Genomic DNA, 10,432 nt, shown 5'->3' with positions numbered 1-10,432 from the left:
GTGCTGCCTCTTTGCTTGTCGTTGAACAGTTTTACTAGCAGATTTCTACTCTATCTGTGGAAACCTGATCTTTTTCATACCATCAGTCTTCCTCTCAGAACTTGCTTCTATGGGCTACACAACAATTCAACAAAGAGCTCGTTAAATTCATAGAATAGAAATTTTTAAAACACAATATTTGACAGCAAATGCAAAGAAAATGATGAGGGAAAAAAATCAGGCAAAAATAGGATACAAATCATGACCCCAAATAATATTTTGGGGTGTTATATTTGTTCTTGCCTTGATTAATAAAATGATTCTTGGCCCGATAATCCGTCTTGCCCTCTACAAGATTAAAACAATTATTACAACATCAAAATAGTAAGTGTGATATTATACAGATATAGGCCTAATTATAGTACCTCGCCTTCTCTTGAACTTAACTTGATATCTCTTGAAATAAGCCTTGGTCTTTTGAGCTTTAACGAAGGGCTGTAGCATAAAACTAACAAACTCAGAAAACTAAGAAAGCATATATAATAAACAGAGAAAATAATTGGTAGTAATCTAAGACAATGTTTCCTTCCATAAACACATGTTTAATATATTTTACAAATGTGAAAAACTAAAACAAGACTAACAACCAAATATTACCTAAATTTATTCAATAAAAGGAATTTACAACCTTAAGCCTTTTAACTTCTCGCTGCTGACTTCGAATCTTAGGACAGCTTATCAGCGAGAAGGAAAATAAAATAAAAGTAGAAAAAAATAATGCAAATGAAAATTGAAATTAGTTAAACTCCATAAAACCTTCGAGTTTACAGCGAAATATCAAAATTACTTAATATACACTTAAACTACAAAGAACCTTCGAGTTTACAGCAGAAAATCAGATACTGCTTAAAATACATTTGATTCTGTTACTTCTGTTACAGGCAACAAAACAACAGATTTTATAATTGATTCTATTGATTCTTTTCATTTCTTATTCTCACATCTCTCCAACAAATTTTCGTTTTAACCCAAAGACTAAAGATTCAAAGCTAAATTAGTTCATATATTAACCTTGTAATTTTCAAATAAAAGAGCTTACCAACTTTCAAATTTCCTAAAAGGCTTCAGTTCAGGCATCAGCCAATCTCAATATTGGACAGATTAACAAAGCGAGAGAAAGCAACAGACAGAGATAAGGCAATGGGAGAAAGCAAAGCAACGGCATCGGGATGGGTTTTAGTAGGTGAATGGCGTCGGGCCGTAGGAGTCGTTTTCGGTGTCGGCGATGGGTTTTGTTTTTGGTAAGAAACGCAGTTCTTTGAGTTGAGAGGCTTATGAGAAATGTTATTTTGTTTGGGCAATTTACCAATAAAAGCCCTTTTTTTTTAAATTACCGAAATGAGCCCGGTATTTAATTATTTACTGGAATGGGTCATTTTCCGGCAAATTGCGTCCACGTTAGCGCGATGTCAGGGGACGCGTCAGCAAGTCGCGGCCATGTAGCGCGTTTCGGGGGACGCGATTTTGCCGTTTTTTTCATGTTAGGTTTTTTTGGCTTTTAGGGTTTAGGGTTCAGGCTTTCTAGGGTTTTAGGTCCTAGAAGAAATAATTTCGAGTTGACGTTTCTGATCAAATAGTATAAAATCGCTTCTAGCAGAATGCTGTTTGATAAGAATTTGTGAAATCGCGCCCTCGTGGACGCGCTTTTACTACAGTAGGTCCTGGAAGAAATAATTTCGAGTTGACATTTTTGAGCAAATAGTATAAAATCGCTTCTAGCAGGGTGCTATTTGAGAAGAATTTGTGAAAGCGCGCCCTCGTGGACGCGCTTTTGCTACAGTAGGTCCTGGAAGAAATAATTTCGAGTTGACGTTTCTGAGCAAATAGTATAAAATCACTTCTAGCAGGATGCTATTTGAGAAGAATTTGTGAAAGCGTGCCCTCGTGGACGCGCTTTTGCTACAGTAGCATATTTGGGTAGAGGCTGTAAATTAGGCAGAAAATGTTCTCAGAATGCATAAGTCACAGCAGAAACAATTTAGAGAGGCTAAGAAGGTTAGAGTTTCAAATATGAGTGAACGTATTAGTGCTGTTATTTACTATAATTGTGAGGTTTGCCACACTGAGAATGGTGTTGTTTTTTTGTCAGAGAATACGGTGCGACTGGTTTTTAACCAGAACATAGATTTGACAGAACTTCGTAAAAGAATTAGGCGTAAAATCTTTGGAACGACGCCAATGAAAGTTCTCTCTATTACGTATCGATTCTGCTCTTCTGTTGATCCGGTGATATATGACTTGCTCGACATAAAAGGTGCTCGTAGCTTGGAGGCAATGGTGCAGACTCATCTTGCTAGTGGAGTACCTTATATTGAGTTATATGTACAATTTACATCGCCAAGTGATGTACTTGCGACCGGTGTTCGAGATGTATACACGACCCCGGCCGATATTCGGTTAGCTGGTTACAAAACATGGAACAGCCCATGTTTGGTAACGGTGTTGAACGCAAATCCCCCGCAAGACACTCTATCTGTGGATGAAACATGTACGTCAGTGGCTCGATGTTTGATGTTGGAAATACGTATTGGGGAACGACATCGAGTTTTAGTGGTTGGCAATCTACATCCAATTGGGGATGTTATGAAATACCCAAAAGAAGGGATGATGTACTCCCTACGATGTCAACCGGTGAGGGGACCTCGTATGCTGCATATGATTGTGGGTTAGAAGATGACTCCGATGTGGATCCACCTCGAAAGCCCGGGCCCGATGGTACAGAAGTTGACTTATTTTCTAAACCGGAGCGGAGCCTATTCCAACAGAACCTGAAGATGCTGAAAGAAGTTCAGATGAAGAAGAAAATCCATGATTCAGAGCATACTCACCTCCATTCCACATGCATAATGTTGATCTGTCTGCAGATGATACGTTAAAGTTTCCAGGTCTACCACACCGGTTGCGTAATCGTACAAGTTCAGGGCTAGATTCAGGTGAATTTGAAGTTGGTAATTAGTTTACCAACAAGGAGAGTTTTATTGGTGCTTTGAAACAACATAGCATCAAAAACAGCGTTAACTACCAATTCGTTAAATCCAAATCTGATAAGTTTGAGGCGAAGTGTGCAGTCCAAGACGGCACATGTTCATGAAAAATCTACGCCTCGTTAAAGAAAAGGATAGGGTTGTGGGAGATTAAAAAGTACAAAGGTCCACATACATGTGTTGAAGGTACAGTATTGATGGTTTCTGAATAATACTTTTATTATGCAATGTTGCATTATTTAATGTACTCGGTTTATAGGTGTTTCATAAGATCATCCCAATATGGATTCAGCTATGTTAGCTAGCTTGATACTGCCCACGGTTAAAGCAGATCCCAGGAATTCGGTGCCGGTATTAATTGTCAATATTTGTAGCCAAATGGGGTACATGCCCTCTTACCGCAAGGCTTGGATGGCTAAGCAAAAGGCGTTAGAGAAGATGCATAGTGGGTGGGACGCCTCATATAATGAAATATGGCAGTGGTGTCAGGTGCTAGAGAGATACGTTCCAAGTGCCATCACAGACCTTGAAACGGAACATGCGTACTACAACGGCCGATTGCTACATGGATGCCAAGTGTTCAAACGCCTGTTTTGGACCTTTAAGCAATGCCGAGACGCATTTCCATACTGCAAGCCGTTGGTACAAATTGACGATACCTTTATGTTCGGTAGGTATACTCATCGACTATTGCTTGCAGTGGCACAGGATGGCGGTGGGAGAATTCTTCCAATTGCATTTACAATAACACCGGGGGAGTCGTCTGATGACTAAGATTTCTTTCTCTCTAGGTTAAGGAGGCATGTGTGCCCCAACCTGATATATGTGTTATTTCAGATCAGGGTGCTGGTATACTAGCTGCATTTGATCAACAGGGAAGCTTATGGCAGCGCACACACCATAGATATTGCCTAAGACACGTTGCTTCGAACTACTACGGGCAATATCAATCTAAGAGCGAACGACGATAAGTGACCAACATGGGTATTTAGTCTATATCTGTGTTATTTCGTTTATCAATTTAAATTAATTTTATTGGTAGAAGTGGTATAACTTATTCGCTATGATCTTATATTAGCAGGGTATGAAATAAATAAAGACCGTTTTCACAATATGTTGGCAATTTTACGTTCAATTAACGGAGAAGGGGCGGACTATCTTTGTAACATACGTTTCGAACAGTGGGCACAAGCATATGACGGCGGCCTACGATACGGCCATATAACGTCGAACCTAGCTGAATGCATAAATCCTATTCTTAAAGGAATGCGCCATCTACCGATAACATCGGTTGTGCGAGAGACATATTTTCGTTTGGCGGCACTATTTCCAAAGCGAGTAGCAAGTTATGCAAGCCAGATGCAAGGAGGCCATGTATGGTGCAATAAGGTAGTTCAAGAAATTAACAAGGCCAAGGTGAGGGCAAACACCATGCACACAGTGTGTCACGCGTGACCGAGTTTGATAGACCGCACCAAGGTGCTGTTGGCGGGCAATATCGTGTACACTTGCGAAATAGGACTTGTGACTGTGGGATGTTTGATGCACTTCGTTATCCATGCGCTCATGTTATTGCAGCTTGTCAGAATCTCCATCTGGATTCGATGAGCTATGTGGACGAAGTGTACAAATTAGAAAACATGTACAGCGTCTGGAGACACGTTTTCCTACCGGTCCCAGATGAACGTAAGTGGTCGTCTGTATCTCTTGCTCCTTTTAAGCTGTTACCAGATAGAGAATTGCGTTGTAAACCAAAAGGTCGACCTTGCTCGACTAGAATACGTAACAATATGGATATCTGAGAAACAGCCAGTCAACAGAAGTTATGCGGATGGTGTAGGAATCCAGGCCATACAAGCCGATCATGCCCTAATCGGAACAGTTGAATGTAATTGTAAATAAATTATATTTTTTCAATTATTTATTGATAATTGTATTAATTGTTAGTAACAGTCAAAACATTTTTTTCAAATCTACCATTATGTGAATGTAAAAATATTAACTGATAATTGTATTAATGATTAGTAGAATTCTCAAATAATATCAAAATATTCAAAATATTTGTACAAATTAATTAAGCTCATGTTATTACATCAAATAATATCAAAATAACTCAAAAAAATTTCTATTTTATTACATAAAATAATATCAAAATATTCAAAATATTTGTACAAATAAATTTAAATACAAAAATCAATGTCTATGCCCGGAGGATTCAGTGCCACATGGCGGCCGTCGACGGTTACGCGCTGGATTCCTCCTTTGTCTTGCTTTTGGCGCTGGTTGTTGTTCCTCCGGCGGGGATTCTGGTTCTTCCAGTACGGCATCTGGTTGTCGGACTTGGGATGATGATCCACCTTCAAAGAATAGTGTATGTGGAGGTGTTTGCATCACGAACGGCGACGGTGTTTGAAACCCATACATTGGTGAGGATTGGTAAAAAGGAGAGCTCCCCGATAGCCCCTTTTGCGATCCTTCGTGCGGCGATGACCTATACATCGGCGATCCACTCGGCATAACAGGAAATGGAGTTGAACCGGGCATTTGGCTCCAACCTGCCATAGGACTTGGAAAGGGATACATATAAGGGTTAGGATACATATAAGGGCTAGGAAACGCACCTGGCATCTTCTGAAAAGGCGGTTGCGTGGGTATCATCGGTTGAGCTGCTGCGTCGGGTGACTGTGTCGGTGCTCTCGTTGGGCCTGGTGATTGCATGGCCGCTGATGATGAGCCGGGTGAATGTCTAAGCCTCATTGAGGCTGTCTTCGTCATCTTGTCATCTTAGATTTAGAGGCCCGCGCCTTTCCCTTTCGACACGTATTTGCCGCCGCCTCTCCTCTGGCGTCAATAAATACGGTTTGCCATGGATATTAAATCGCGGCATGTATTTTGGAACGCACGCTAACTCCAAAACGATGATTGGTTCCCGGATAGGTATATATTCATACCGATCTTCCCACATTTCCATGTACTCGGACCAGTATCTCGGCCAATCCGTATTTAATTACCAAATGTTGACTTTGTGTTGATCGTCAAACACCTCAGGATCCACGGGAATCAGTTGTCTACATCCAAATTGTCGTAGCACTCTGTCTGACTGGTGCGGCTCCACGGTTGCGTAGTTGATCAACACGACTTTCACGTGCCAAGCTAGTGGATTTTGTAAGAACTCTTCCAGAATTACTGTCCGAATTGTCGGATCCTCATATGGTGTCCATTGAAACTATATGAACATGATAGAAATATTAGTTATATAAAGAATACTAAATACTAAATACTAAATACTAAATACCAATCGATTAGTGAATGTATGGAAATATCTATTTTATTTAACACTTACTTGTGCTTCGGACCGTTGGTCCAATAGAAGCCATATATCTTCAAGAGAGGTAGGTAATCGAGCATGACTTGCTGGATGGTTCAACTTAAGTAAATAAATTTTTAACATACTTTTATTTTTAAAAATCTACATAATAATTGTAAAATCTAATATAAAATTTACCTCGTTATGAGTGGGAATGTATATGGGTGGTCCACTCGAGGACGTAGAAATGGAAAGCGAAATCGTGCCCATGACTGCAATAGTGATAAGCAACCTCCGATTTTTGCTCTCCTCGATCGCGTCGCCCTGCACATCTCTCGATATAACGTTGCCAAGACGGCAGATCCCCAACTCAATTCACTGGCTGCTCTAAAATCAACGAGTTTCAGCAGCCATCTTAGATGTACGCGGCTCCGTGACGTGTCGGGCATCAGATAACCTCCAATTAATTGAAGCATATATGCCCGAGCATATTGGATTCTTTCAATTTCGGTTGAATCTTCATCCGGATCAGGGAATGTGTCACGTAACCAGCCTATCTTGATCTTACCTCCCTTCATTTTCTCCGGATTAGCGCTCAAAAGCTCGTAACACACCGCCTCCAATCGCTAGATTAGGCAGACCCGGTGACTGGGTATCCGTCCACCGGCAATCCCAATTGCAGACTGACATCGTCTAGAGTGATAGTGTACTCTCCACATGGAAGATGGAATGTGTGTGTCTCGGGTCTCCACCTCTCGATCAACGCACTGATTAGTTTCGGGTCCATCTTGCATCCCCGGCCTATCGTCGCCACGTGCCAAAAACCCTCTTCCCGCAGGTAGTTCTCTACCAACGGTGATGGAGGACCATGCATATCCCGAATATTGCATTCCAATACCCGATCTACAGACTTTTATAACAAATAATAAATTAATAATTATCTAAAAATGCATAAAAAAATTCTTAAATAATATTTAGAAATTAAATTTAACACTTACCATTTTCATTTGGTCCACCGATATGTGATGCTTATCAAGACGAGTCAATTCTCCGGCCATTGCTGAAATCGTACAAATTTTTATGGTTTAAAAAAATTTTAAAAAAATTTAAAATTATTTAAAAAAGGGAGTTAAGAGAATTTAAGAGGAACTTGAGAGCAAATTGAGATTAAATATGGATTTGAGAGAAATTTGGAAGGAATTTAAAAGGAAATTGAGAGGAAATTTAGAGGAAATTGAGAGGAAATTTGAGAGAGGATTAGTTTGTGGAAAAAAAAGGGTGAAGGTATTTATAGTTTTTTTTGGACCGTTGGGGGGCAACGGTCAAATTTTTGACCGTTGCACTGTTCACGCGCGGGGCAAGTCGCGGCCACGTTAGCAAAGCGTGCTGACGTGGCCGCGACTTGCTGGCGTGTCCCCTGACATCGTGCTGGTGTGGACGCGATTTGCCTGAAAATGGCCCATTCCAGTAAATAATTAAATATCGGGCCCATTTCGGTAATTTAAAAAAAAGGGGATTTTTTGTGTAAATTGCCCATTTTGTTTAGGCTTTTTAAGGTTTTTTTAGGGAAAAAATAAAGGGAATCGAGGTAAGGGAAAAATGGTTTGGGAAAAATAAAATAGAGAAAAAAGAAGATGAGATTTCAGGTGGGGGGAATCGATTTTGGGAAAAAGAAAGGAAAAAACAAGAAGATATTTCATTTGAAATTTTGGGATAAAAAAATATAATTACAAAACGATGCCGTTTTGCAAAATATATTCGTGGCGTTTGGAAAAAAACATCACTATTGCTCTACTTTTAGCGGCGTTTGGGCCAAAAACGTCACTATTGCTCAACTTTTTTGCGGCGTTTGCGAAAAACACCGCTATTGCTTACCTTTTGCGGCCTTTTTTTCATAAACGCCACTAACGCTCGACTTTTTTACAATTTTTATATTTAATTGTTGTATTTTTCATAAAAATTTTAAATAAATAATTTTTAAAATTTTAAGTAATATTTAAAAGAATTAGATAAAATTATAATTTTAGTTTTTGTATTTCATTTTTATTTGTTATAATTTGGTCCTATCCAAAATAGATAGTTGCATATCCATATCAATCTGTTACTTTATTTATTTATTTATCAATGTTTTTTTAAAAATCTAATATTTAAATATATCAAATGGTTTAGATTAAATATTTTTAAATATAAAAGCATCAATTGATTGTATAAAATTTCATCATTTAACAAATCTTAAGTTAACCTTAAATCCTAAACCATTTAATATATATAAACTTTATCTATTATCTCTCAAATAATTTAAACTATAATCATAATTTTAATATATTAAAATTAATATTATCTCTTTTACAATTATATAAGAAATTATTTAATATATAAATTAAAAACACTAATTAATCTAAACCCTAAACCCCTATCCTCTATCCCCTAAACCATAAATCATAAATTTTAAACCCCTAACCCTTAAACCCCAACCCTTAAACCATAAACCATAAATCATAATCCCTAAACCCATAATCCATAAACCTTAAAATAGTAACTCCTAAATCTTAAACCCTAAACTATATACCCTAAACTATAATGATAATTAATTCAGTATTTTAAAATTAATACTATCTCTTTTACGATTATATAAGAAATTATTGAATATATAATTTAAAAAACACTAATTAATCTAAACCCTTATCCCTTATCCCTTATCCCTTAAACCCTAAATCATAAAACAAAAACCATAAACCCTTAATCTTTAACCCCTAAATCTTAAATCTCAACCCTTAAATCATAAACCCTAAAACCCTAAACCATAAAGCTCGATCTATAGCGGCGTTTTTCAAAAAGCACCGCTAATGCTCGATCTATAGTGGCGTTTTTTAAAAAGCGCCGCTAATGCCACTAAAGCGTTGTGCTTAATCTTTTTGCGGTGTTTTTTAAAAGGCGCCGCTAGTGGTCAACCTATAGCGGCGTTTCTGGAAAAGCGCCGCTAATGCTTGATCTATAGCGGCCTTTTTTAATAAGCGCCGCTATGCTCGATCTATAGCGGTGTTTTTTATCAAACGCCGCTAAAAATACCGCTAAAAACCTGTTTTGCTGTAGTGTGTGCTTGAAGTGATCACTACGTTAGAATAATGTGAAAGTGTAGATAAGCTAATAAGAAAGTTCAAGATTATAGGATGAGATTGGGTGATTGCATCATCCAACATCTTATTACGATGAATCATATGATATAAGAGGTTGTTTGGAAAGGGCATGAAATGATTCAAGAAGATAAAATGCAATATCTCACTTTGAGGGGCACTTTTATAGATGTGGAACAACGAATGCTCTTGGATAAGGAAAAGTCGAAGGCATAAACATATAGAAACTTAGTTAAACGATATGTAGCAATTGTAGCATTTTACGGTGCAAGGAAGACTATAACGTCAAGTATCGAATCACAAAGGTGCAATATGAAGCAACAGGTTCTTGGAGCACCATGGTTGAGCAGATTCTGTATTAAGAAGCTACTAGGAAGTTAGTAAACTCTATACCTATTTTGGAGGAGGAAATTAAGGAAGACCCGAAAATAAACTCAAATTGGAATTTGAGGGAAGATTTAGGGGATGAGTTGGACTTAAAAGTGGACGGAGATCTCGAGGAATACCTGGACATATGAAAAGGGTGGAAATTATATTAAGATTTGACATTGTAAATAGAAGAAATGAATTAATAAAAAAAAAGATAGTTTTACTTTTATTTTTTTTAAAGGTCAAACTAAATTAATTTTATAAATATATTGTAGTTAATCTAACTTTTATATAATTCTTAAGTTTTTTTAAATGATAAATAATTCTTAATTGAATGGGTGTTATTGAGTTGAGAAATTTAGTAAAAAATATTATATATATTATTATTTGTCACTATCAACTATCAATAGTGTCATCAATTCAATTAGTAAGTTACGAGAATATACTTCTGTAATTAAAATAAGTAATATTATTTGTGGGTATTTTAGTTTTTTCACTTTAAAAAACTAATAAAAATATGCATAGGGTGGGATTTAAACCCACGTCCATTGCATTAGTACAACATTTAATTTACCATTTAGCTAAAGCATTATTTTGAT

General features: G+C 37.5%; 1 long non-coding RNA gene across 1 annotated transcript; it reads right to left on the bottom strand.

Moving 5' to 3' along the window:
* Positions 1 to 282: 282 nt before the first annotated feature.
* Positions 283 to 1,275, bottom strand: LOC121219537 (uncharacterized). The gene is made up of 3 exons (XR_005916373.1): positions 1,079 to 1,275; positions 405 to 474; positions 283 to 327 (listed from the first exon to the last, which is right to left on the bottom strand). It is a non-coding gene; the product is annotated as an uncharacterized lncRNA (long non-coding RNA).
* Positions 1,276 to 10,432: the final 9,157 nt, after the last annotated feature.

The sequence above is a fragment of the Gossypium hirsutum genome, chromosome D07, assembly GCF_007990345.1.
Source record: "Gossypium hirsutum isolate 1008001.06 chromosome D07, Gossypium_hirsutum_v2.1, whole genome shotgun sequence".
In the NCBI taxonomy this organism is placed as follows: Eukaryota; Viridiplantae; Streptophyta; class Magnoliopsida; order Malvales; family Malvaceae; genus Gossypium; species Gossypium hirsutum.
Note: the sequence above shows the minus strand (reverse complement) of the source record. Positions and strands in the feature narration are given on the sequence as shown.